The 24,366-nt window shown below is 50.3% G+C and overlaps 42 non-coding genes across 42 annotated transcripts; all 42 read left to right on the forward strand.

The window, feature by feature from the left end:
* Positions 1 to 58: 58 nt before the first annotated feature.
* Trnas-cga lies at positions 59 to 140 on the forward strand. Its single transcript has one exon. It is a non-coding gene; the product is annotated as a tRNA-Ser (tRNA).
* Positions 141 to 833: 693 nt separating this feature from the next.
* Positions 834 to 915, forward strand: Trnas-uga. Its single transcript has one exon. It is a non-coding gene; the product is annotated as a tRNA-Ser (tRNA).
* A 599-nt stretch (positions 916 to 1,514) lies between these two features.
* Trnaf-gaa lies at positions 1,515 to 1,587 on the forward strand. Its single transcript has one exon. It is a non-coding gene; the product is annotated as a tRNA-Phe (tRNA).
* Positions 1,588 to 2,126: 539 nt separating this feature from the next.
* Positions 2,127 to 2,246, forward strand: Trnak-uuu. The gene has a single exon. It is a non-coding gene; the product is annotated as a tRNA-Lys (tRNA).
* A 138-nt stretch (positions 2,247 to 2,384) lies between these two features.
* Trnas-cga lies at positions 2,385 to 2,466 on the forward strand. Its single transcript has one exon. It is a non-coding gene; the product is annotated as a tRNA-Ser (tRNA).
* A 693-nt stretch (positions 2,467 to 3,159) lies between these two features.
* Positions 3,160 to 3,241, forward strand: Trnas-uga. The gene has a single exon. It is a non-coding gene; the product is annotated as a tRNA-Ser (tRNA).
* A 599-nt stretch (positions 3,242 to 3,840) lies between these two features.
* Positions 3,841 to 3,913, forward strand: Trnaf-gaa. Its single transcript has one exon. It is a non-coding gene; the product is annotated as a tRNA-Phe (tRNA).
* A 539-nt stretch (positions 3,914 to 4,452) lies between these two features.
* Trnar-ucu lies at positions 4,453 to 4,525 on the forward strand. Its single transcript has one exon. It is a non-coding gene; the product is annotated as a tRNA-Arg (tRNA).
* Positions 4,526 to 4,663: 138 nt separating this feature from the next.
* Positions 4,664 to 4,745, forward strand: Trnas-cga. The gene has a single exon. It is a non-coding gene; the product is annotated as a tRNA-Ser (tRNA).
* A 693-nt stretch (positions 4,746 to 5,438) lies between these two features.
* On the forward strand, positions 5,439 to 5,520 carry Trnas-uga. Its single transcript has one exon. It is a non-coding gene; the product is annotated as a tRNA-Ser (tRNA).
* Positions 5,521 to 6,119: 599 nt separating this feature from the next.
* Trnaf-gaa lies at positions 6,120 to 6,192 on the forward strand. Its single transcript has one exon. It is a non-coding gene; the product is annotated as a tRNA-Phe (tRNA).
* A 539-nt stretch (positions 6,193 to 6,731) lies between these two features.
* Positions 6,732 to 6,804, forward strand: Trnak-uuu. The gene has a single exon. It is a non-coding gene; the product is annotated as a tRNA-Lys (tRNA).
* Positions 6,805 to 6,942: 138 nt separating this feature from the next.
* Trnas-cga lies at positions 6,943 to 7,024 on the forward strand. Its single transcript has one exon. It is a non-coding gene; the product is annotated as a tRNA-Ser (tRNA).
* A 693-nt stretch (positions 7,025 to 7,717) lies between these two features.
* Trnas-uga lies at positions 7,718 to 7,799 on the forward strand. Its single transcript has one exon. It is a non-coding gene; the product is annotated as a tRNA-Ser (tRNA).
* A 599-nt stretch (positions 7,800 to 8,398) lies between these two features.
* On the forward strand, positions 8,399 to 8,471 carry Trnaf-gaa. Its single transcript has one exon. It is a non-coding gene; the product is annotated as a tRNA-Phe (tRNA).
* Positions 8,472 to 9,010: 539 nt separating this feature from the next.
* Trnar-ucu lies at positions 9,011 to 9,083 on the forward strand. Its single transcript has one exon. It is a non-coding gene; the product is annotated as a tRNA-Arg (tRNA).
* A 138-nt stretch (positions 9,084 to 9,221) lies between these two features.
* Positions 9,222 to 9,303, forward strand: Trnas-cga. Its single transcript has one exon. It is a non-coding gene; the product is annotated as a tRNA-Ser (tRNA).
* Positions 9,304 to 9,996: 693 nt separating this feature from the next.
* Positions 9,997 to 10,078, forward strand: Trnas-uga. Its single transcript has one exon. It is a non-coding gene; the product is annotated as a tRNA-Ser (tRNA).
* A 599-nt stretch (positions 10,079 to 10,677) lies between these two features.
* Positions 10,678 to 10,750, forward strand: Trnaf-gaa. The gene has a single exon. It is a non-coding gene; the product is annotated as a tRNA-Phe (tRNA).
* A 539-nt stretch (positions 10,751 to 11,289) lies between these two features.
* Trnak-uuu lies at positions 11,290 to 11,362 on the forward strand. The gene has a single exon. It is a non-coding gene; the product is annotated as a tRNA-Lys (tRNA).
* A 138-nt stretch (positions 11,363 to 11,500) lies between these two features.
* Trnas-cga lies at positions 11,501 to 11,582 on the forward strand. The gene has a single exon. It is a non-coding gene; the product is annotated as a tRNA-Ser (tRNA).
* Positions 11,583 to 12,275: 693 nt separating this feature from the next.
* Positions 12,276 to 12,357, forward strand: Trnas-uga. The gene has a single exon. It is a non-coding gene; the product is annotated as a tRNA-Ser (tRNA).
* Positions 12,358 to 12,956: 599 nt separating this feature from the next.
* Positions 12,957 to 13,029, forward strand: Trnaf-gaa. Its single transcript has one exon. It is a non-coding gene; the product is annotated as a tRNA-Phe (tRNA).
* A 539-nt stretch (positions 13,030 to 13,568) lies between these two features.
* Trnak-uuu lies at positions 13,569 to 13,641 on the forward strand. Its single transcript has one exon. It is a non-coding gene; the product is annotated as a tRNA-Lys (tRNA).
* Positions 13,642 to 13,779: 138 nt separating this feature from the next.
* Trnas-cga lies at positions 13,780 to 13,861 on the forward strand. The gene has a single exon. It is a non-coding gene; the product is annotated as a tRNA-Ser (tRNA).
* A 693-nt stretch (positions 13,862 to 14,554) lies between these two features.
* On the forward strand, positions 14,555 to 14,636 carry Trnas-uga. The gene has a single exon. It is a non-coding gene; the product is annotated as a tRNA-Ser (tRNA).
* Positions 14,637 to 15,235: 599 nt separating this feature from the next.
* Positions 15,236 to 15,308, forward strand: Trnaf-gaa. Its single transcript has one exon. It is a non-coding gene; the product is annotated as a tRNA-Phe (tRNA).
* A 539-nt stretch (positions 15,309 to 15,847) lies between these two features.
* On the forward strand, positions 15,848 to 15,920 carry Trnak-uuu. The gene has a single exon. It is a non-coding gene; the product is annotated as a tRNA-Lys (tRNA).
* A 138-nt stretch (positions 15,921 to 16,058) lies between these two features.
* Trnas-cga lies at positions 16,059 to 16,140 on the forward strand. Its single transcript has one exon. It is a non-coding gene; the product is annotated as a tRNA-Ser (tRNA).
* Positions 16,141 to 16,833: 693 nt separating this feature from the next.
* On the forward strand, positions 16,834 to 16,915 carry Trnas-uga. The gene has a single exon. It is a non-coding gene; the product is annotated as a tRNA-Ser (tRNA).
* A 599-nt stretch (positions 16,916 to 17,514) lies between these two features.
* Positions 17,515 to 17,587, forward strand: Trnaf-gaa. Its single transcript has one exon. It is a non-coding gene; the product is annotated as a tRNA-Phe (tRNA).
* A 539-nt stretch (positions 17,588 to 18,126) lies between these two features.
* Positions 18,127 to 18,199, forward strand: Trnak-uuu. Its single transcript has one exon. It is a non-coding gene; the product is annotated as a tRNA-Lys (tRNA).
* A 138-nt stretch (positions 18,200 to 18,337) lies between these two features.
* Trnas-cga lies at positions 18,338 to 18,419 on the forward strand. The gene has a single exon. It is a non-coding gene; the product is annotated as a tRNA-Ser (tRNA).
* A 693-nt stretch (positions 18,420 to 19,112) lies between these two features.
* Trnas-uga lies at positions 19,113 to 19,194 on the forward strand. The gene has a single exon. It is a non-coding gene; the product is annotated as a tRNA-Ser (tRNA).
* A 599-nt stretch (positions 19,195 to 19,793) lies between these two features.
* On the forward strand, positions 19,794 to 19,866 carry Trnaf-gaa. The gene has a single exon. It is a non-coding gene; the product is annotated as a tRNA-Phe (tRNA).
* A 539-nt stretch (positions 19,867 to 20,405) lies between these two features.
* Trnak-uuu lies at positions 20,406 to 20,478 on the forward strand. Its single transcript has one exon. It is a non-coding gene; the product is annotated as a tRNA-Lys (tRNA).
* A 138-nt stretch (positions 20,479 to 20,616) lies between these two features.
* Trnas-cga lies at positions 20,617 to 20,698 on the forward strand. The gene has a single exon. It is a non-coding gene; the product is annotated as a tRNA-Ser (tRNA).
* A 693-nt stretch (positions 20,699 to 21,391) lies between these two features.
* Positions 21,392 to 21,473, forward strand: Trnas-uga. Its single transcript has one exon. It is a non-coding gene; the product is annotated as a tRNA-Ser (tRNA).
* Positions 21,474 to 22,072: 599 nt separating this feature from the next.
* On the forward strand, positions 22,073 to 22,145 carry Trnaf-gaa. The gene has a single exon. It is a non-coding gene; the product is annotated as a tRNA-Phe (tRNA).
* A 539-nt stretch (positions 22,146 to 22,684) lies between these two features.
* Trnak-uuu lies at positions 22,685 to 22,757 on the forward strand. Its single transcript has one exon. It is a non-coding gene; the product is annotated as a tRNA-Lys (tRNA).
* Positions 22,758 to 22,895: 138 nt separating this feature from the next.
* Positions 22,896 to 22,977, forward strand: Trnas-cga. The gene has a single exon. It is a non-coding gene; the product is annotated as a tRNA-Ser (tRNA).
* A 693-nt stretch (positions 22,978 to 23,670) lies between these two features.
* Positions 23,671 to 23,752, forward strand: Trnas-uga. The gene has a single exon. It is a non-coding gene; the product is annotated as a tRNA-Ser (tRNA).
* Positions 23,753 to 24,366: the final 614 nt, after the last annotated feature.

Below are 24,366 nucleotides of genomic sequence, written 5' to 3' on the forward strand. Positions count from 1 at the left end.
ACACCACAGTGCTTCAAACGGTAGCATTTGCATGTGTCGGGACAACGCCGCGCTACCGGCAGTCGTGGCCGAGTGGTTAAGGCGTCTGACTCGAAATCAGATTCCCTATGGGAGCGTAGGTTCGAATCCTACCGGCTGCGTGCGATTTTGCGTAAAGAGAGGAGCAAAAATTTTCGCACACATGTGACATGCGTGGGCGAATGCGGGTGCAAACCAGTGACGCCATTCTCAACAAGACGAAAGTTTCCGTTTAAGACTACTGAGTTTCGCGACGACCGCTGCTTACTGTGGCCATCGGTTCACCTCGCACTGACGCTGGGACTGCAGAAAGCCGTCGCTGAGATCGTGAGTACACAGATGTGCTCGAAAGTGTTGGACAGAGCGAACATTCAATTCTTTTTAAGAATCGCAATTGAATCATTCGAGTGCGGCGAAGGCAGTGGTGCAGCGTTTCTTTTCTTAAGATCTCGCAGCTGCTTGGAGGTATGTCCATCGTTTTAAGACGACAGAAAACTAGCGTCAGCGGTGCGTCAGTGGGAAGTCGGTGAAGTCGCCATTGGAGCCATAAGCCAGTAATTACAACATGCGAATCACTCGCTCACCACGCAGCTGTACGATAATGCTCGTGCGTGGGCCCGCATAGCTGAGTCGGTAGAGCGTTAGGTTTTCAACCAAAGGGTCCTGGGTTCAAGTCCCTGTCTGGGCGAAAATTAATACACTTTCGTAACGGCTAATGGAAACCCTACAGGAAAGAGTGAGGCCACGCCGCTTTCTGCCATCAGATTGCTTCTAAAGATGGCCGTTTCACTTGTCGGGAGTCGCTTCTGCCACCGGCAGTCGTGGCCGAGTGGTTAAGGCGTCTGACTTGAAATCAGATTCCCTCTGGGAGCGTAGGTTCGAGTCCTGCCGACTGCGAAAATTTTCTCTCTCTCAAAAGATGGACGTTCAGGTGCATCCTAGCAGTTGCGTCACTACTAAACACATGGGTCACCAGTTATTTGATCCAGGGCGCAGCGTTACAGTCGCGCCCAGAAGCCGCAGCTCATCTCCTCGTCTCACAGCCGCCCACCGGGTGTTAGTACAAGTGTCGCCTCACTGGGCAGTGCAGATGTGTCCTTTTTAGCTTGCAGACGATGACGTGTAGCAATTTACGAGCTAACGCAAGTCGAATGTTTTACCGTGTGTATCTGCTAGATACTGCCTCTCATACGGTGGAGAGGCTCACTCCTTCTTGTGTCTCGTTCTCTGCACACGAGTTGCCCCTGACATCGACATAGCACGGGTTTTCTAGCGTCAGCGCGGCGTCACGTGAAGTCAGCGAAGTGAATATTACACGAGTCGAGTCGACATGTTTGCTTGTTACGATGATGGAAGCAGAAGAAATGTGTGTGGGACTTCACTGCATCGGCTGCTCGCCTTTCAGCGTCCCTGTGTCTTATCAGACGAAGGTGACTGTGAAATTGGCAACGAGGCAGAGCTGAACGAACACATGCAAACAGCAACGTTCAATGTCAGCCGAAATAGCTCAGTTGGGAGAGCGTTAGACTGAAGATCTAAAGGTCCCTGGTTCGATCCCGGGTTTCGGCAGGTATTCGTTTTGATGCGACGCCAATGGAATTGCTCTGCGTTGGTGATAATGCAACTACAGCTGACAACAAAAATGACTCTCTGCTGTAGCAGTTCTGGTTGTCTAGTGCATGCCATAAGAGGAACTCACTAGAAAACTAACTCCCTTTGAAGGAAAAGAATCAAAAAAGCCCTACCGACTGCGTTCCTTTTTCTGTGTCAGGTGGTGAAGAACGTCTTCAACGGAACCGCGAAATGAGCGAAAACGTGGGAAACATTGCATTCGAAATGCTTGCGAATTTTCCAATTGCCCAGTGAGTGTCGACAAAACACGTCAATTCTCTGCTCCAACGTATGAGACGTAACAACTGGTGCAATTTGTTGTTGCATCGTGTGCCAGCAGTCTTCGATAGTGTGTTACGAGCTTAGCGCGATAAGTTTGCAGACAGCATTTAGGCGACGTTTTATTAGTAACGGCCCCATGCAACGATTGCACAACAGTAAAGGACATGAGTCAATGTACAGTTGTGCATCGTGGGAGGTCTCACACCGTCGTCCGAGCCCGGATAGCTCAGTCGGTAAAAAAAAAAAAAAAAAAAAAAAAAAAAAAAAAAAAAAAAAGTCGGTAGAGCATTAGGCTTTTAACCTAAGGGTCCAGGGTTCAAGTCCCTGTCCGGGCGGAAATTTTAAAACTTTGGTAGCGATTCGTCTGGTAGCGGTGGAAACGCTACGGAAAATAATGCAGCTACGCCGTTTTCTGACACCACAGTGCTTCAAACGGTAGCATTTGCATGTGTCGGGACAACGCCGCGCTACCGGCAGTCGTGGCCGAGTGGTTAAGGCGTCTGACTCGAAATCAGATTCCCTATGGGAGCGTAGGTTCGAATCCTACCGGCTGCGTGCGATTTTGCGTAAAGAGAGGAGCAAAAATTTTCGCACACATGTGACATGCGTGGGCGAATGCGGGTGCAAACCAGTGACGCCATTCTCAACAAGACGAAAGTTTCCGTTTAAGACTACTGAGTTTCGCGACGACCGCTGCTTACTGTGGCCATCGGTTCACCTCGCACTGACGCTGGGACTGCAGAAAGCCGTCGCTGAGATCGTGAGTACACAGATGTGCTCGAAAGTGTTGGACAGAGCGAACATTCAATTCTTTTTAAGAATCGCAATTGAATCATTCGAGTGCGGCGAAGGCAGTGGTGCAGCGTTTCTTTTCTTAAGATCTCGCAGCTGCTTGGAGGTATGTCCATCGTTTTAAGACGACAGAAAACTAGCGTCAGCGGTGCGTCAGTGGGAAGTCGGTGAAGTCGCCATTGGAGCCATAAGCCAGTAATTACAACATGCGAATCACTCGCTCACCACGCAGCTGTACGATAATGCTCGTGCGTGGGCCCGCATAGCTGAGTCGGTAGAGCGTTAGGTTTTCAACCAAAGGGTCCTGGGTTCAAGTCCCTGTCTGGGCGAAAATTAATACACTTTCGTAACGGCTAATGGAAACCCTACAGGAAAGAGTGAGGCCACGCCGCTTTCTGCCATCAGATTGCTTCTAAAGATGGCCGTTTCACTTGTCGGGAGTCGCTTCTGCCACCGGCAGTCGTGGCCGAGTGGTTAAGGCGTCTGACTTGAAATCAGATTCCCTCTGGGAGCGTAGGTTCGAGTCCTGCCGACTGCGAAAATTTTCTCTCTCTCAAAAGATGGACGTTCAGGTGCATCCTAGCAGTTGCGTCACTACTAAACACATGGGTCACCAGTTATTTGATCCAGGGCGCAGCGTTACAGTCGCGCCCAGAAGCCGCAGCTCATCTCCTCGTCTCACAGCCGCCCACCGGGTGTTAGTACAAGTGTCGCCTCACTGGGCAGTGCAGATGTGTCCTTTTTAGCTTGCAGACGATGACGTGTAGCAATTTACGAGCTAACGCAAGTCGAATGTTTTACCGTGTGTATCTGCTAGATACTGCCTCTCATACGGTGGAGAGGCTCACTCCTTCTTGTGTCTCGTTCTCTGCACACGAGTTGCCCCTGACATCGACATAGCACGGGTTTTCTAGCGTCAGCGCGGCGTCACGTGAAGTCAGCGAAGTGAATATTACACGAGTCGAGTCGACATGTTTGCTTGTTACGATGATGGAAGCAGAAGAAATGTGTGTGGGACTTCACTGCATCGGCTGCTCGCCTTTCAGCGTCCCTGTGTCTTATCAGACGAAGGTGACTGTGAAATTGGCAACGAGGCAGAGCTGAACGAACACATGCAAACAGCAACGTTCAATGTCAGCCGAAATAGCTCAGTTGGGAGAGCGTTAGACTGAAGATCTAAAGGTCCCTGGTTCGATCCCGGGTTTCGGCAGGTATTCGTTTTGATGCGACGCCAATGGAATTGCTCTGCGTTGGTGATAATGCAACTACAGCTGACAACAAAAATGACTCTCTGCTGTAGCAGTTCTGGTTGTCTAGTGCATGCCATAAGAGGAACTCACTAGAAAACTAACTCCCTTTGAAGGAAAAGAATCAAAAAAGCCCTACCGACTGCGTTCCTTTTTCTGTGTCAGGTGGTGAAGAACGTCTTCAACGGAACCGCGAAATGAGCGAAAACGTGGGAAACATTGCATTCGAAATGCTTGCGAATTTTCCAATTGCCCAGTGAGTGTCGACAAAACACGTCAATTCTCTGCTCCAACGTATGAGACGTAACAACTGGTGCAATTTGTTGTTGCATCGTGTGCCAGCAGTCTTCGATAGTGTGTTACGAGCTTAGCGCGATAAGTTTGCAGACAGCATTTAGGCGACGTTTTATTAGTAACGGCCCCATGCAACGATTGCACAACAGTAAAGGACATGAGTCAATGTACAGTTGTGCATCGTGGGAGGTCTCACACCGTCGTCCGAGCCCGGATAGCTCAGTCGGTAGAGCATTAGGCTTCTAACCTAAGGGTCCAGGGTTCAAGTCCCTGTCCGGGCGGAAATTTTAAAACTTTGGTAGCGATTCGTCTGGTAGCGGTGGAAACGCTACGGAAAATAATGCAGCTACGCCGTTTTCTGACACCACAGTGCTTCAAACGGTAGCATTTGCATGTGTCGGGACAACGCCGCGCTACCGGCAGTCGTGGCCGAGTGGTTAAGGCGTCTGACTCGAAATCAGATTCCCTATGGGAGCGTAGGTTCGAATCCTACCGGCTGCGTGCGATTTTGCGTAAAGAGAGGAGCAAAAATTTTCGCACACATGTGACATGCGTGGGCGAATGCGGGTGCAAACCAGTGACGCCATTCTCAACAAGACGAAAGTTTCCGTTTAAGAATACTGAGTTTCGCGACGACCGCTGCTTACTGTGGCCATCGGTTCACCTCGCACTGACGCTGGGACTGCAGAAAGCCGTCGCTGAGATCGTGAGTACACAGATGTGCTCGAAAGTGTTGGACAGAGCGAACATTCAATTCTTTTTAAGAATCGCAATTGAATCATTCGAGTGCGGCGAAGGCAGTGGTGCAGCGTTTCTTTTCTTAAGATCTCGCAGCTGCTTGGAGGTATGTCCATCGTTTTAAGACGACAGAAAACTAGCGTCAGCGGTGCGTCAGTGGGAAGTCGGTGAAGTCGCCATTGGAGCCATAAGCCAGTAATTACAACATGCGAATCACTCGCTCACCACGCAGCTGTACGATAATGCTCGTGCGTGGGCCCGCATAGCTGAGTCGGTAGAGCGTTAGGTTTTCAACCAAAGGGTCCTGGGTTCAAGTCCCTGTCTGGGCGAAAATTAATACACTTTCGTAACGGCTAATGGAAACCCTACAGGAAAGAGTGAGGCCACGCCGCTTTCTGCCATCAGATTGCTTCTAAAGATGGCCGTTTCACTTGTCGGGAGTCGCTTCTGCCACCGGCAGTCGTGGCCGAGTGGTTAAGGCGTCTGACTTGAAATCAGATTCCCTCTGGGAGCGTAGGTTCGAGTCCTGCCGACTGCGAAAATTTTCTCTCTCTCAAAAGATGGACGTTCAGGTGCATCCTAGCAGTTGCGTCACTACTAAACACATGGGTCACCAGTTATTTGATCCAGGGCGCAGCGTTACAGTCGCGCCCAGAAGCCGCAGCTCATCTCCTCGTCTCACAGCCGCCCACCGGGTGTTAGTACAAGTGTCGCCTCACTGGGCAGTGCAGATGTGTCCTTTTTAGCTTGCAGACGATGACGTGTAGCAATTTACGAGCTAACGCAAGTCGAATGTTTTACCGTGTGTATCTGCTAGATACTGCCTCTCATACGGTGGAGAGGCTCACTCCTTCTTGTGTCTCGTTCTCTGCACACGAGTTGCCCCTGACATCGACATAGCACGGGTTTTCTAGCGTCAGCGCGGCGTCACGTGAAGTCAGCGAAGTGAATATTACACGAGTCGAGTCGACATGTTTGCTTGTTACGATGATGGAAGCAGAAGAAATGTGTGTGGGACTTCACTGCATCGGCTGCTCGCCTTTCAGCGTCCCTGTGTCTTATCAGACGAAGGTGACTGTGAAATTGGCAACGAGGCAGAGCTGAACGAACACATGCAAACAGCAACGTTCAATGTCAGCCGAAATAGCTCAGTTGGGAGAGCGTTAGACTGAAGATCTAAAGGTCCCTGGTTCGATCCCGGGTTTCGGCAGGTATTCGTTTTGATGCGACGCCAATGGAATTGCTCTGCGTTGGTGATAATGCAACTACAGCTGACAACAAAAATGACTCTCTGCTGTAGCAGTTCTGGTTGTCTAGTGCATGCCATAAGAGGAACTCACTAGAAAACTAACTCCCTTTGAAGGAAAAGAATCAAAAAAGCCCTACCGACTGCGTTCCTTTTTCTGTGTCAGGTGGTGAAGAACGTCTTCAACGGAACCGCGAAATGAGCGAAAACGTGGGAAACATTGCATTCGAAATGCTTGCGAATTTTCCAATTGCCCAGTGAGTGTCGACAAAACACGTCAATTCTCTGCTCCAACGTATGAGACGTAACAACTGGTGCAATTTGTTGTTGCATCGTGTGCCAGCAGTCTTCGATAGTGTGTTACGAGCTTAGCGCGATAAGTTTGCAGACAGCATTTAGGCGACGTTTTATTAGTAACGGCCCCATGCAACGATTGCACAACAGTAAAGGACATGAGTCAATGTACAGTTGTGCATCGTGGGAGGTCTCACACCGTCGTCCGAGCCCGGATAGCTCAGTCGGTAGAGCATTAGGCTTTTAACCTAAGGGTCCAGGGTTCAAGTCCCTGTCCGGGCGGAAATTTTAAAACTTTGGTAGCGATTCGTCTGGTAGCGGTGGAAACGCTACGGAAAATAATGCAGCTACGCCGTTTTCTGACACCACAGTGCTTCAAACGGTAGCATTTGCATGTGTCGGGACAACGCCGCGCTACCGGCAGTCGTGGCCGAGTGGTTAAGGCGTCTGACTCGAAATCAGATTCCCTATGGGAGCGTAGGTTCGAATCCTACCGGCTGCGTGCGATTTTGCGTAAAGAGAGGAGCAAAAATTTTCGCACACATGTGACATGCGTGGGCGAATGCGGGTGCAAACCAGTGACGCCATTCTCAACAAGACGAAAGTTTCCGTTTAAGACTACTGAGTTTCGCGACGACCGCTGCTTACTGTGGCCATCGGTTCACCTCGCACTGACGCTGGGACTGCAGAAAGCCGTCGCTGAGATCGTGAGTACACAGATGTGCTCGAAAGTGTTGGACAGAGCGAACATTCAATTCTTTTTAAGAATCGCAATTGAATCATTCGAGTGCGGCGAAGGCAGTGGTGCAGCGTTTCTTTTCTTAAGATCTCGCAGCTGCTTGGAGGTATGTCCATCGTTTTAAGACGACAGAAAACTAGCGTCAGCGGTGCGTCAGTGGGAAGTCGGTGAAGTCGCCATTGGAGCCATAAGCCAGTAATTACAACATGCGAATCACTCGCTCACCACGCAGCTGTACGATAATGCTCGTGCGTGGGCCCGCATAGCTGAGTCGGTAGAGCGTTAGGTTTTCAACCAAAGGGTCCTGGGTTCAAGTCCCTGTCTGGGCGAAAATTAATACACTTTCGTAACGGCTAATGGAAACCCTACAGGAAAGAGTGAGGCCACGCCGCTTTCTGCCATCAGATTGCTTCTAAAGATGGCCGTTTCACTTGTCGGGAGTCGCTTCTGCCACCGGCAGTCGTGGCCGAGTGGTTAAGGCGTCTGACTTGAAATCAGATTCCCTCTGGGAGCGTAGGTTCGAGTCCTGCCGACTGCGAAAATTTTCTCTCTCTCAAAAGATGGACGTTCAGGTGCATCCTAGCAGTTGCGTCACTACTAAACACATGGGTCACCAGTTATTTGATCCAGGGCGCAGCGTTACAGTCGCGCCCAGAAGCCGCAGCTCATCTCCTCGTCTCACAGCCGCCCACCGGGTGTTAGTACAAGTGTCGCCTCACTGGGCAGTGCAGATGTGTCCTTTTTAGCTTGCAGACGATGACGTGTAGCAATTTACGAGCTAACGCAAGTCGAATGTTTTACCGTGTGTATCTGCTAGATACTGCCTCTCATACGGTGGAGAGGCTCACTCCTTCTTGTGTCTCGTTCTCTGCACACGAGTTGCCCCTGACATCGACATAGCACGGGTTTTCTAGCGTCAGCGCGGCGTCACGTGAAGTCAGCGAAGTGAATATTACACGAGTCGAGTCGACATGTTTGCTTGTTACGATGATGGAAGCAGAAGAAATGTGTGTGGGACTTCACTGCATCGGCTGCTCGCCTTTCAGCGTCCCTGTGTCTTATCAGACGAAGGTGACTGTGAAATTGGCAACGAGGCAGAGCTGAACGAACACATGCAAACAGCAACGTTCAATGTCAGCCGAAATAGCTCAGTTGGGAGAGCGTTAGACTGAAGATCTAAAGGTCCCTGGTTCGATCCCGGGTTTCGGCAGGTATTCGTTTTGATGCGACGCCAATGGAATTGCTCTGCGTTGGTGATAATGCAACTACAGCTGACAACAAAAATGACTCTCTGCTGTAGCAGTTCTGGTTGTCTAGTGCATGCCATAAGAGGAACTCACTAGAAAACTAACTCCCTTTGAAGGAAAAGAATCAAAAAAGCCCTACCGACTGCGTTCCTTTTTCTGTGTCAGGTGGTGAAGAACGTCTTCAACGGAACCGCGAAATGAGCGAAAACGTGGGAAACATTGCATTCGAAATGCTTGCGAATTTTCCAATTGCCCAGTGAGTGTCGACAAAACACGTCAATTCTCTGCTCCAACGTATGAGACGTAACAACTGGTGCAATTTGTTGTTGCATCGTGTGCCAGCAGTCTTCGATAGTGTGTTACGAGCTTAGCGCGATAAGTTTGCAGACAGCATTTAGGCGACGTTTTATTAGTAACGGCCCCATGCAACGATTGCACAACAGTAAAGGACATGAGTCAATGTACAGTTGTGCATCGTGGGAGGTCTCACACCGTCGTCCGAGCCCGGATAGCTCAGTCGGTAGAGCATTAGGCTTCTAACCTAAGGGTCCAGGGTTCAAGTCCCTGTCCGGGCGGAAATTTTAAAACTTTGGTAGCGATTCGTCTGGTAGCGGTGGAAACGCTACGGAAAATAATGCAGCTACGCCGTTTTCTGACACCACAGTGCTTCAAACGGTAGCATTTGCATGTGTCGGGACAACGCCGCGCTACCGGCAGTCGTGGCCGAGTGGTTAAGGCGTCTGACTCGAAATCAGATTCCCTATGGGAGCGTAGGTTCGAATCCTACCGGCTGCGTGCGATTTTGCGTAAAGAGAGGAGCAAAAATTTTCGCACACATGTGACATGCGTGGGCGAATGCGGGTGCAAACCAGTGACGCCATTCTCAACAAGACGAAAGTTTCCGTTTAAGAATACTGAGTTTCGCGACGACCGCTGCTTACTGTGGCCATCGGTTCACCTCGCACTGACGCTGGGACTGCAGAAAGCCGTCGCTGAGATCGTGAGTACACAGATGTGCTCGAAAGTGTTGGACAGAGCGAACATTCAATTCTTTTTAAGAATCGCAATTGAATCATTCGAGTGCGGCGAAGGCAGTGGTGCAGCGTTTCTTTTCTTAAGATCTCGCAGCTGCTTGGAGGTATGTCCATCGTTTTAAGACGACAGAAAACTAGCGTCAGCGGTGCGTCAGTGGGAAGTCGGTGAAGTCGCCATTGGAGCCATAAGCCAGTAATTACAACATGCGAATCACTCGCTCACCACGCAGCTGTACGATAATGCTCGTGCGTGGGCCCGCATAGCTGAGTCGGTAGAGCGTTAGGTTTTCAACCAAAGGGTCCTGGGTTCAAGTCCCTGTCTGGGCGAAAATTAATACACTTTCGTAACGGCTAATGGAAACCCTACAGGAAAGAGTGAGGCCACGCCGCTTTCTGCCATCAGATTGCTTCTAAAGATGGCCGTTTCACTTGTCGGGAGTCGCTTCTGCCACCGGCAGTCGTGGCCGAGTGGTTAAGGCGTCTGACTTGAAATCAGATTCCCTCTGGGAGCGTAGGTTCGAGTCCTGCCGACTGCGAAAATTTTCTCTCTCTCAAAAGATGGACGTTCAGGTGCATCCTAGCAGTTGCGTCACTACTAAACACATGGGTCACCAGTTATTTGATCCAGGGCGCAGCGTTACAGTCGCGCCCAGAAGCCGCAGCTCATCTCCTCGTCTCACAGCCGCCCACCGGGTGTTAGTACAAGTGTCGCCTCACTGGGCAGTGCAGATGTGTCCTTTTTAGCTTGCAGACGATGACGTGTAGCAATTTACGAGCTAACGCAAGTCGAATGTTTTACCGTGTGTATCTGCTAGATACTGCCTCTCATACGGTGGAGAGGCTCACTCCTTCTTGTGTCTCGTTCTCTGCACACGAGTTGCCCCTGACATCGACATAGCACGGGTTTTCTAGCGTCAGCGCGGCGTCACGTGAAGTCAGCGAAGTGAATATTACACGAGTCGAGTCGACATGTTTGCTTGTTACGATGATGGAAGCAGAAGAAATGTGTGTGGGACTTCACTGCATCGGCTGCTCGCCTTTCAGCGTCCCTGTGTCTTATCAGACGAAGGTGACTGTGAAATTGGCAACGAGGCAGAGCTGAACGAACACATGCAAACAGCAACGTTCAATGTCAGCCGAAATAGCTCAGTTGGGAGAGCGTTAGACTGAAGATCTAAAGGTCCCTGGTTCGATCCCGGGTTTCGGCAGGTATTCGTTTTGATGCGACGCCAATGGAATTGCTCTGCGTTGGTGATAATGCAACTACAGCTGACAACAAAAATGACTCTCTGCTGTAGCAGTTCTGGTTGTCTAGTGCATGCCATAAGAGGAACTCACTAGAAAACTAACTCCCTTTGAAGGAAAAGAATCAAAAAAGCCCTACCGACTGCGTTCCTTTTTCTGTGTCAGGTGGTGAAGAACGTCTTCAACGGAACCGCGAAATGAGCGAAAACGTGGGAAACATTGCATTCGAAATGCTTGCGAATTTTCCAATTGCCCAGTGAGTGTCGACAAAACACGTCAATTCTCTGCTCCAACGTATGAGACGTAACAACTGGTGCAATTTGTTGTTGCATCGTGTGCCAGCAGTCTTCGATAGTGTGTTACGAGCTTAGCGCGATAAGTTTGCAGACAGCATTTAGGCGACGTTTTATTAGTAACGGCCCCATGCAACGATTGCACAACAGTAAAGGACATGAGTCAATGTACAGTTGTGCATCGTGGGAGGTCTCACACCGTCGTCCGAGCCCGGATAGCTCAGTCGGTAGAGCATTAGGCTTTTAACCTAAGGGTCCAGGGTTCAAGTCCCTGTCCGGGCGGAAATTTTAAAACTTTGGTAGCGATTCGTCTGGTAGCGGTGGAAACGCTACGGAAAATAATGCAGCTACGCCGTTTTCTGACACCACAGTGCTTCAAACGGTAGCATTTGCATGTGTCGGGACAACGCCGCGCTACCGGCAGTCGTGGCCGAGTGGTTAAGGCGTCTGACTCGAAATCAGATTCCCTATGGGAGCGTAGGTTCGAATCCTACCGGCTGCGTGCGATTTTGCGTAAAGAGAGGAGCAAAAATTTTCGCACACATGTGACATGCGTGGGCGAATGCGGGTGCAAACCAGTGACGCCATTCTCAACAAGACGAAAGTTTCCGTTTAAGACTACTGAGTTTCGCGACGACCGCTGCTTACTGTGGCCATCGGTTCACCTCGCACTGACGCTGGGACTGCAGAAAGCCGTCGCTGAGATCGTGAGTACACAGATGTGCTCGAAAGTGTTGGACAGAGCGAACATTCAATTCTTTTTAAGAATCGCAATTGAATCATTCGAGTGCGGCGAAGGCAGTGGTGCAGCGTTTCTTTTCTTAAGATCTCGCAGCTGCTTGGAGGTATGTCCATCGTTTTAAGACGACAGAAAACTAGCGTCAGCGGTGCGTCAGTGGGAAGTCGGTGAAGTCGCCATTGGAGCCATAAGCCAGTAATTACAACATGCGAATCACTCGCTCACCACGCAGCTGTACGATAATGCTCGTGCGTGGGCCCGCATAGCTGAGTCGGTAGAGCGTTAGGTTTTCAACCAAAGGGTCCTGGGTTCAAGTCCCTGTCTGGGCGAAAATTAATACACTTTCGTAACGGCTAATGGAAACCCTACAGGAAAGAGTGAGGCCACGCCGCTTTCTGCCATCAGATTGCTTCTAAAGATGGCCGTTTCACTTGTCGGGAGTCGCTTCTGCCACCGGCAGTCGTGGCCGAGTGGTTAAGGCGTCTGACTTGAAATCAGATTCCCTCTGGGAGCGTAGGTTCGAGTCCTGCCGACTGCGAAAATTTTCTCTCTCTCAAAAGATGGACGTTCAGGTGCATCCTAGCAGTTGCGTCACTACTAAACACATGGGTCACCAGTTATTTGATCCAGGGCGCAGCGTTACAGTCGCGCCCAGAAGCCGCAGCTCATCTCCTCGTCTCACAGCCGCCCACCGGGTGTTAGTACAAGTGTCGCCTCACTGGGCAGTGCAGATGTGTCCTTTTTAGCTTGCAGACGATGACGTGTAGCAATTTACGAGCTAACGCAAGTCGAATGTTTTACCGTGTGTATCTGCTAGATACTGCCTCTCATACGGTGGAGAGGCTCACTCCTTCTTGTGTCTCGTTCTCTGCACACGAGTTGCCCCTGACATCGACATAGCACGGGTTTTCTAGCGTCAGCGCGGCGTCACGTGAAGTCAGCGAAGTGAATATTACACGAGTCGAGTCGACATGTTTGCTTGTTACGATGATGGAAGCAGAAGAAATGTGTGTGGGACTTCACTGCATCGGCTGCTCGCCTTTCAGCGTCCCTGTGTCTTATCAGACGAAGGTGACTGTGAAATTGGCAACGAGGCAGAGCTGAACGAACACATGCAAACAGCAACGTTCAATGTCAGCCGAAATAGCTCAGTTGGGAGAGCGTTAGACTGAAGATCTAAAGGTCCCTGGTTCGATCCCGGGTTTCGGCAGGTATTCGTTTTGATGCGACGCCAATGGAATTGCTCTGCGTTGGTGATAATGCAACTACAGCTGACAACAAAAATGACTCTCTGCTGTAGCAGTTCTGGTTGTCTAGTGCATGCCATAAGAGGAACTCACTAGAAAACTAACTCCCTTTGAAGGAAAAGAATCAAAAAAGCCCTACCGACTGCGTTCCTTTTTCTGTGTCAGGTGGTGAAGAACGTCTTCAACGGAACCGCGAAATGAGCGAAAACGTGGGAAACATTGCATTCGAAATGCTTGCGAATTTTCCAATTGCCCAGTGAGTGTCGACAAAACACGTCAATTCTCTGCTCCAACGTATGAGACGTAACAACTGGTGCAATTTGTTGTTGCATCGTGTGCCAGCAGTCTTCGATAGTGTGTTACGAGCTTAGCGCGATAAGTTTGCAGACAGCATTTAGGCGACGTTTTATTAGTAACGGCCCCATGCAACGATTGCACAACAGTAAAGGACATGAGTCAATGTACAGTTGTGCATCGTGGGAGGTCTCACACCGTCGTCCGAGCCCGGATAGCTCAGTCGGTAGAGCATTAGGCTTTTAACCTAAGGGTCCAGGGTTCAAGTCCCTGTCCGGGCGGAAATTTTAAAACTTTGGTAGCGATTCGTCTGGTAGCGGTGGAAACGCTACGGAAAATAATGCAGCTACGCCGTTTTCTGACACCACAGTGCTTCAAACGGTAGCATTTGCATGTGTCGGGACAACGCCGCGCTACCGGCAGTCGTGGCCGAGTGGTTAAGGCGTCTGACTCGAAATCAGATTCCCTATGGGAGCGTAGGTTCGAATCCTACCGGCTGCGTGCGATTTTGCGTAAAGAGAGGAGCAAAAATTTTCGCACACATGTGACATGCGTGGGCGAATGCGGGTGCAAACCAGTGACGCCATTCTCAACAAGACGAAAGTTTCCGTTTAAGACTACTGAGTTTCGCGACGACCGCTGCTTACTGTGGCCATCGGTTCACCTCGCACTGACGCTGGGACTGCAGAAAGCCGTCGCTGAGATCGTGAGTACACAGATGTGCTCGAAAGTGTTGGACAGAGCGAACATTCAATTCTTTTTAAGAATCGCAATTGAATCATTCGAGTGCGGCGAAGGCAGTGGTGCAGCGTTTCTTTTCTTAAGATCTCGCAGCTGCTTGGAGGTATGTCCATCGTTTTAAGACGACAGAAAACTAGCGTCAGCGGTGCGTCAGTGGGAAGTCGGTGAAGTCGCCATTGGAGCCATAAGCCAGTAATTACAACATGCGAATCACTCGCTCACCACGCAGCTGTACGATAATGCTCGTGCGTGGGCCCGCATAGCTGAGTCGGTAGAGCGTTAGGTTTTCAACCAAAGGGTCCTGGGTTCAAGTCCCTGTCTGGGCGAAAATTAATACACTTTCGTAACGGCTAATGGAAACCCTACAGGAAAGAGTGAGGCCACGCCGCTTTCTGCCATCAGATTGCTTCTAAAGATGGCCGTTTCACTTGTCGGGAGTCGCTTCTGCCACCGGCAGTCGTGGCCGAGTGGTTAAGGCGTCTGACTTGAAATCAGATTCCCTCTGGGAGCGTAGGTTCGAGTCCTGCCGACTGCGAAAATTTTCTCTCTCTCAAAAGATGGACGTTCAGGTGCATCCTAGCAGTTGCGTCACTACTAAACACATGGGTCACCAGTTATTTGATCCAGGGCGCAGCGTTACAGTCGCGCCCAGAAGCCGCAGCTCATCTCCTCGTCTCACAGCCGCCCACCGGGTGTTAGTACAAGTGTCGCCTCACTGGGCAGTGCAGATGTGTCCTTTTTAGCTTGCAGACGATGACGTGTAGCAATTTACGAGCTAACGCAAGTCGAATGTTTTACCGTGTGTATCTGCTAGATACTGCCTCTCATACGGTGGAGAGGCTCACTCCTTCTTGTGTCTCGTTCTCTGCACACGAGTTGCCCCTGACATCGACATAGCACGGGTTTTCTAGCGTCAGCGCGGCGTCACGTGAAGTCAGCGAAGTGAATATTACACGAGTCGAGTCGACATGTTTGCTTGTTACGATGATGGAAGCAGAAGAAATGTGTGTGGGACTTCACTGCATCGGCTGCTCGCCTTTCAGCGTCCCTGTGTCTTATCAGACGAAGGTGACTGTGAAATTGGCAACGAGGCAGAGCTGAACGAACACATGCAAACAGCAACGTTCAATGTCAGCCGAAATAGCTCAGTTGGGAGAGCGTTAGACTGAAGATCTAAAGGTCCCTGGTTCGATCCCGGGTTTCGGCAGGTATTCGTTTTGATGCGACGCCAATGGAATTGCTCTGCGTTGGTGATAATGCAACTACAGCTGACAACAAAAATGACTCTCTGCTGTAGCAGTTCTGGTTGTCTAGTGCATGCCATAAGAGGAACTCACTAGAAAACTAACTCCCTTTGAAGGAAAAGAATCAAAAAAGCCCTACCGACTGCGTTCCTTTTTCTGTGTCAGGTGGTGAAGAACGTCTTCAACGGAACCGCGAAATGAGCGAAAACGTGGGAAACATTGCATTCGAAATGCTTGCGAATTTTCCAATTGCCCAGTGAGTGTCGACAAAACACGTCAATTCTCTGCTCCAACGTATGAGACGTAACAACTGGTGCAATTTGTTGTTGCATCGTGTGCCAGCAGTCTTCGATAGTGTGTTACGAGCTTAGCGCGATAAGTTTGCAGACAGCATTTAGGCGACGTTTTATTAGTAACGGCCCCATGCAACGATTGCACAACAGTAAAGGACATGAGTCAATGTACAGTTGTGCATCGTGGGAGGTCTCACACCGTCGTCCGAGCCCGGATAGCTCAGTCGGTAGAGCATTAGGCTTTTAACCTAAGGGTCCAGGGTTCAAGTCCCTGTCCGGGCGGAAATTTTAAAACTTTGGTAGCGATTCGTCTGGTAGCGGTGGAAACGCTACGGAAAATAATGCAGCTACGCCGTTTTCTGACACCACAGTGCTTCAAACGGTAGCATTTGCATGTGTCGGGACAACGCCGCGCTACCGGCAGTCGTGGCCGAGTGGTTAAGGCGTCTGACTCGAAATCAGATTCCCTATGGGAGCGTAGGTTCGAATCCTACCGGCTGCGTGCGATTTTGCGTAAAGAGAGGAGCAAAAATTTTCGCACACATGTGACATGCGTGGGCGAATGCGGGTGCAAACCAGTGACGCCATTCTCAACAAGACGAAAGTTTCCGTTTAAGAATACTGAGTTTCGCGACGACCGCTGCTTACTGTGGCCATCGGTTCACCTCGCACTGACGCTGGGACTGCAGAAAGCCGTCGCTGAGATCGTGAGTACACAGATGTGCTCGAAAGTGTTGGACAGAGCGAACATTCAATTCTTTTTAAGAATCGCAATTGAATCATTCGAGTGCGGCGAAGGCAGTGGTGCAGCGTTTCTTTTCTTAAGATCTCGCAGCTGCTTGGAGGTATGTCCATCGTTTTAAGACGACAGAAAACTAGCGTCAGCGGTGCGTCAGTGGGAAGTCGGTGAAGTCGCCATTGGAGCCATAAGCCAGTAATTACAACATGCGAATCACTCGCTCACCACGCAGCTGTACGATAATGCTCGTGCGTGGGCCCGCATAGCTGAGTCGGTAGAGCGTTAGGTTTTCAACCAAAGGGTCCTGGGTTCAAGTCCCTGTCTGGGCGAAAATTAATACACTTTCGTAACGGCTAATGGAAACCCTACAGGAAAGAGTGAGGCCACGCCGCTTTCTGCCATCAGATTGCTTCTAAAGATGGCCGTTTCACTTGTCGGGAGTCGCGTCTGCCACCGGCAGTCGTGGCCGAGTGGTTAAGGCGTCTGACTTGAAATCAGATTCCCTCTGGGAGCGTAGGTTCGAGTCCTGCCGACTGCGAAAATTTTCTCTCTCTCAAAAGATGGACGTTCAGGTGCATCCTAGCAGTTGCGTCACTACTAAACACATGGGTCACCAGTTATTTGATCCAGGGCGCAGCGTTACAGTCGCGCCCAGAAGCCGCAGCTCATCTCCTCGTCTCACAGCCGCCCACCGGGTGTTAGTACAAGTGTCGCCTCACTGGGCAGTGCAGATGTGTCCTTTTTAGCTTGCAGACGATGACGTGTAGCAATTTACGAGCTAACGCAAGTCGAATGTTTTACCGTGTGTATCTGCTAGATACTGCCTCTCATACGGTGGAGAGGCTCACTCCTTCTTGTGTCTCGTTCTCTGCACACGAGTTGCCCCTGACATCGACATAGCACGGGTTTTCTAGCGTCAGCGCGGCGTCACGTGAAGTCAGCGAAGTGAATATTACACGAGTCGAGTCGACATGTTTGCTTGTTACGATGATGGAAGCAGAAGAAATGTGTGTGGGACTTCACTGCATCGGCTGCTCGCCTTTCAGCGTCCCTGTGTCTTATCAGACGAAGGTGACTGTGAAATTGGCAACGAGGCAGAGCTGAACGAACACATGCAAACAGCAACGTTCAATGTCAGCCGAAATAGCTCAGTTGGGAGAGCGTTAGACTGAAGATCTAAAGGTCCCTGGTTCGATCCCGGGTTTCGGCAGGTATTCGTTTTGATGCGACGCCAATGGAATTGCTCTGCGTTGGTGATAATGCAACTACAGCTGACAACAAAAATGACTCTCTGCTGTAGCAGTTCTGGTTGTCTAGTGCATGCCATAAGAGGAACTCACTAGAAAACTAACTCCCTTTGAAGGAAAAGAATCAAAAAAGCCCTACCGACTGCGTTCCTTTTTCTGTGTCAGGTGGTGAAGAACGTCTTCAACGGAACCGCGAAATGAGCGAAAACGTGGGAAACATTGCATTCGAAATGCTTGCGAATTTTCCAATTGCCCAGTGAGTGTCGACAAAACACGTCAATTCTCTGCTCCAACGTATGAGACGTAACAACTGGTGCAATTTGTTGTTGCATCGTGTGCCAGCAGTCTTCGATAGTGTGTTACGAGCTTAGCGCGATAAGTTTGCAGACAGCATTTAGGCGACGTTTTATTAGTAACGGCCCCATGCAACGATTGCACAACAGTAAAGGACATGAGTCAATGTACAGTTGTGCATCGTGGGAGGTCTCACACCGTCGTCCGAGCCCGGATAGCTCAGTCGGTAGAGCATTAGGCTTTTAACCTAAGGGTCCAGGGTTCAAGTCCCTGTCCGGGCGGAAATTTTAAAACTTTGGTAGCGATTCGTCTGGTAGCGGTGGAAACGCTACGGAAAATAATGCAGCTACGCCGTTTTCTGACACCACAGTGCTTCAAACGGTAGCATTTGCATGTGTCGGGACAACGCCGCGCTACCGGCAGTCGTGGCCGAGTGGTTAAGGCGTCTGACTCGAAATCAGATTCCCTATGGGAGCGTAGGTTCGAATCCTACCGGCTGCGTGCGATTTTGCGTAAAGAGAGGAGCAAAAATTTTCGCACACATGTGACATGCGTGGGCGAATGCGGGTGCAAACCAGTGACGCCATTCTCAACAAGACGAAAGTTTCCGTTTAAGAATACTGAGTTTCGCGACGACCGCTGCTTACTGTGGCCATCGGTTCACCTCGCACTGACGCTGGGACTGCAGAAAGCCGTCGCTGAGATCGTGAGTACACAGATGTGCTCGAAAGTGTTGGACAGAGCGAACATTCAATTCTTTTTAAGAATCGCAATTGAATCATTCGAGTGCGGCGAAGGCAGTGGTGCAGCGTTTCTTTTCTTAAGATCTCGCAGCTGCTTGGAGGTATGTCCATCGTTTTAAGACGACAGAAAACTAGCGTCAGCGGTGCGTCAGTGGGAAGTCGGTGAAGTCGCCATTGGAGCCATAAGCCAGTAATTACAACATGCGAATCACTCGCTCACCACGCAGCTGTACGATAATGCTCGTGCGTGGGCCCGCATAGCTGAGTCGGTAGAGCGTTAGGTTTTCAACCAAAGGGTCCTGGGTTCAAGTCCCTGTCTGGGCGAAAATTAATACACTTTCGTAACGGCTAATGGAAACCCTACAGGAAAGAGTGAGGCCACGCCGCTTTCTGCCATCAGATTGCTTCTAAAGATGGCCGTTTCACTTGTCGGGAGTCGCGTCTGCCACCGGCAGTCGTGGCCGAGTGGTTAAGGCGTCTGACTTGAAATCAGATTCCCTCTGGGAGCGTAGGTTCGAGTCCTGCCGACTGCGAAAATTTTCTCTCTCTCAAAAGATGGACGTTCAGGTGCATCCTAGCAGTTGCGTCACTACTAAACACATGGGTCACCAGTTATTTGATCCAGGGCGCAGCGTTACAGTCGCGCCCAGAAGCCGCAGCTCATCTCCTCGTCTCACAGCCGCCCACCGGGTGTTAGTACAAGTGTCGCCTCACTGGGCAGTGCAGATGTGTCCTTTTTAGCTTGCAGACGATGACGTGTAGCAATTTACGAGCTAACGCAAGTCGAATGTTTTACCGTGTGTATCTGCTAGATACTGCCTCTCATACGGTGGAGAGGCTCACTCCTTCTTGTGTCTCGTTCTCTGCACACGAGTTGCCCCTGACATCGACATAGCACGGGTTTTCTAGCGTCAGCGCGGCGTCACGTGAAGTCAGCGAAGTGAATATTACACGAGTCGAGTCGACATGTTTGCTTGTTACGATGATGGAAGCAGAAGAAATGTGTGTGGGACTTCACTGCATCGGCTGCTCGCCTTTCAGCGTCCCTGTGTCTTATCAGACGAAGGTGACTGTGAAATTGGCAACGAGGCAGAGCTGAACGAACACATGCAAACAGCAACGTTCAATGTCAGCCGAAATAGCTCAGTTGGGAGAGCGTTAGACTGAAGATCTAAAGGTCCCTGGTTCGATCCCGGGTTTCGGCAGGTATTCGTTTTGATGCGACGCCAATGGAATTGCTCTGCGTTGGTGATAATGCAACTACAGCTGACAACAAAAATGACTCTCTGCTGTAGCAGTTCTGGTTGTCTAGTGCATGCCATAAGAGGAACTCACTAGAAAACTAACTCCCTTTGAAGGAAAAGAATCAAAAAAGCCCTACCGACTGCGTTCCTTTTTCTGTGTCAGGTGGTGAAGAACGTCTTCAACGGAACCGCGAAATGAGCGAAAACGTGGGAAACATTGCATTCGAAATGCTTGCGAATTTTCCAATTGCCCAGTGAGTGTCGACAAAACACGTCAATTCTCTGCTCCAACGTATGAGACGTAACAACTGGTGCAATTTGTTGTTGCATCGTGTGCCAGCAGTCTTCGATAGTGTGTTACGAGCTTAGCGCGATAAGTTTGCAGACAGCATTTAGGCGACGTTTTATTAGTAACGGCCCCATGCAACGATTGCACAACAGTAAAGGACATGAGTCAATGTACAGTTGTGCATCGTGGGAGGTCTCACACCGTCGTCCGAGCCCGGATAGCTCAGTCGGTAGAGCATTAGGCTTTTAACCTAAGGGTCCAGGGTTCAAGTCCCTGTCCGGGCGGAAATTTTAAAACTTTGGTAGCGATTCGTCTGGTAGCGGTGGAAACGCTACGGAAAATAATGCAGCTACGCCGTTTTCTGACACCACAGTGCTTCAAACGGTAGCATTTGCATGTGTCGGGACAACGCCGCGCTACCGGCAGTCGTGGCCGAGTGGTTAAGGCGTCTGACTCGAAATCAGATTCCCTATGGGAGCGTAGGTTCGAATCCTACCGGCTGCGTGCGATTTTGCGTAAAGAGAGGAGCAAAAATTTTCGCACACATGTGACATGCGTGGGCGAATGCGGGTGCAAACCAGTGACGCCATTCTCAACAAGACGAAAGTTTCCGTTTAAGAATACTGAGTTTCGCGACGACCGCTGCTTACTGTGGCCATCGGTTCACCTCGCACTGACGCTGGGACTGCAGAAAGCCGTCGCTGAGATCGTGAGTACACAGATGTGCTCGAAAGTGTTGGACAGAGCGAACATTCAATTCTTTTTAAGAATCGCAATTGAATCATTCGAGTGCGGCGAAGGCAGTGGTGCAGCGTTTCTTTTCTTAAGATCTCGCAGCTGCTTGGAGGTATGTCCATCGTTTTAAGACGACAGAAAACTAGCGTCAGCGGTGCGTCAGTGGGAAGTCGGTGAAGTCGCCATTGGAGCCATAAGCCAGTAATTACAACATGCGAATCACTCGCTCACCACGCAGCTGTACGATAATGCTCGTGCGTGGGCCCGCATAGCTGAGTCGGTAGAGCGTTAGGTTTTCAACCAAAGGGTCCTGGGTTCAAGTCCCTGTCTGGGCGAAAATTAATACACTTTCGTAACGGCTAATGGAAACCCTACAGGAAAGAGTGAGGCCACGCCGCTTTCTGCCATCAGATTGCTTCTAAAGATGGCCGTTTCACTTGTCGGGAGTCGCTTCTGCCACCGGCAGTCGTGGCCGAGTGGTTAAGGCGTCTGACTTGAAATCAGATTCCCTCTGGGAGCGTAGGTTCGAGTCCTGCCGACTGCGAAAATTTTCTCTCTCTCAAAAGATGGACGTTCAGGTGCATCCTAGCAGTTGCGTCACTACTAAACACATGGGTCACCAGTTATTTGATCCAGGGCGCAGCGTTACAGTCGCGCCCAGAAGCCGCAGCTCATCTCCTCGTCTCACAGCCGCCCACCGGGTGTTAGTACAAGTGTCGCCTCACTGGGCAGTGCAGATGTGTCCTTTTTAGCTTGCAGACGATGACGTGTAGCAATTTACGAGCTAACGCAAGTCGAATGTTTTACCGTGTGTATCTGCTAGATACTGCCTCTCATACGGTGGAGAGGCTCACTCCTTCTTGTGTCTCGTTCTCTGCACACGAGTTGCCCCTGACATCGACATAGCACGGGTTTTCTAGCGTCAGCGCGGCGTCACGTGAAGTCAGCGAAGTGAATATTACACGAGTCGAGTCGACATGTTTGCTTGTTACGATGATGGAAGCAGAAGAAATGTGTGTGGGACTTCACTGCATCGGCTGCTCGCCTTTCAGCGTCCCTGTGTCTTATCAGACGAAGGTGACTGTGAAATTGGCAACGAGGCAGAGCTGAACGAACACATGCAAACAGCAACGTTCAATGTCAGCCGAAATAGCTCAGTTGGGAGAGCGTTAGACTGAAGATCTAAAGGTCCCTGGTTCGATCCCGGGTTTCGGCAGGTATTCGTTTTGATGCGACGCCAATGGAATTGCTCTGCGTTGGTGATAATGCAACTACAGCTGACAACAAAAATGACTCTCTGCTGTAGCAGTTCTGGTTGTCTAGTGCATGCCATAAGAGGAACTCACTAGAAAACTAACTCCCTTTGAAGGAAAAGAATCAAAAAAGCCCTACCGACTGCGTTCCTTTTTCTGTGTCAGGTGGTGAAGAACGTCTTCAACGGAACCGCGAAATGAGCGAAAACGTGGGAAACATTGCATTCGAAATGCTTGCGAATTTTCCAATTGCCCAGTGAGTGTCGACAAAACACGTCAATTCTCTGCTCCAACGTATGAGACGTAACAACTGGTGCAATTTGTTGTTGCATCGTGTGCCAGCAGTCTTCGATAGTGTGTTACGAGCTTAGCGCGATAAGTTTGCAGACAGCATTTAGGCGACGTTTTATTAGTAACGGCCCCATGCAACGATTGCACAACAGTAAAGGACATGAGTCAATGTACAGTTGTGCATCGTGGGAGGTCTCACACCGTCGTCCGAGCCCGGATAGCTCAGTCGGTAGAGCATTAGGCTTTTAACCTAAGGGTCCAGGGTTCAAGTCCCTGTCCGGGCGGAAATTTTAAAACTTTGGTAGCGATTCGTCTGGTAGCGGTGGAAACGCTACGGAAAATAATGCAGCTACGCCGTTTTCTGACACCACAGTGCTTCAAACGGTAGCATTTGCATGTGTCGGGACAACGCCGCGCTACCGGCAGTCGTGGCCGAGTGGTTAAGGCGTCTGACTCGAAATCAGATTCCCTATGGGAGCGTAGGTTCGAATCCTACCGGCTGCGTGCGATTTTGCGTAAAGAGAGGAGCAAAAATTTTCGCACACATGTGACATGCGTGGGCGAATGCGGGTGCAAACCAGTGACGCCATTCTCAACAAGACGAAAGTTTCCGTTTAAGAATACTGAGTTTCGCGACGACCGCTGCTTACTGTGGCCATCGGTTCACCTCGCACTGACGCTGGGACTGCAGAAAGCCGTCGCTGAGATCGTGAGTACACAGATGTGCTCGAAAGTGTTGGACAGAGCGAACATTCAATTCTTTTTAAGAATCGCAATTGAATCATTCGAGTGCGGCGAAGGCAGTGGTGCAGCGTTTCTTTTCTTAAGATCTCGCAGCTGCTTGGAGGTATGTCCATCGTTTTAAGACGACAGAAAACTAGCGTCAGCGGTGCGTCAGTGGGAAGTCGGTGAAGTCGCCATTGGAGCCATAAGCCAGTAATTACAACATGCGAATCACTCGCTCACCACGCAGCTGTACGATAATGCTCGTGCGTGGGCCCGCATAGCTGAGTCGGTAGAGCGTTAGGTTTTCAACCAAAGGGTCCTGGGTTCAAGTCCCTGTCTGGGCGAAAATTAATACACTTTCGTAACGGCTAATGGAAACCCTACAGGAAAGAGTGAGGCCACGCCGCTTTCTGCCATCAGATTGCTTCTAAAGATGGCCGTTTCACTTGTCGGGAGTCGCTTCTGCCACCGGCAGTCGTGGCCGAGTGGTTAAGGCGTCTGACTTGAAATCAGATTCCCTCTGGGAGCGTAGGTTCGAGTCCTGCCGACTGCGAAAATTTTCTCTCTCTCAAAAGATGGACGTTCAGGTGCATCCTAGCAGTTGCGTCACTACTAAACACATGGGTCACCAGTTATTTGATCCAGGGCGCAGCGTTACAGTCGCGCCCAGAAGCCGCAGCTCATCTCCTCGTCTCACAGCCGCCCACCGGGTGTTAGTACAAGTGTCGCCTCACTGGGCAGTGCAGATGTGTCCTTTTTAGCTTGCAGACGATGACGTGTAGCAATTTACGAGCTAACGCAAGTCGAATGTTTTACCGTGTGTATCTGCTAGATACTGCCTCTCATACGGTGGAGAGGCTCACTCCTTCTTGTGTCTCGTTCTCTGCACACGAGTTGCCCCTGACATCGACATAGCACGGGTTTTCTAGCGTCAGCGCGGCGTCACGTGAAGTCAGCGAAGTGAATATTACACGAGTCGAGTCGACATGTTTGCTTGTTACGATGATGGAAGCAGAAGAAATGTGTGTGGGACTTCACTGCATCGGCTGCTCGCCTTTCAGCGTCCCTGTGTCTTATCAGACGAAGGTGACTGTGAAATTGGCAACGAGGCAGAGCTGAACGAACACATGCAAACAGCAACGTTCAATGTCAGCCGAAATAGCTCAG

Source organism: Schistocerca piceifrons, unplaced genomic scaffold (assembly GCF_021461385.2).
Source record: "Schistocerca piceifrons isolate TAMUIC-IGC-003096 unplaced genomic scaffold, iqSchPice1.1 HiC_scaffold_1310, whole genome shotgun sequence".
Lineage (NCBI taxonomy): Eukaryota > Metazoa > Arthropoda > Insecta > Orthoptera > Acrididae > Schistocerca > Schistocerca piceifrons.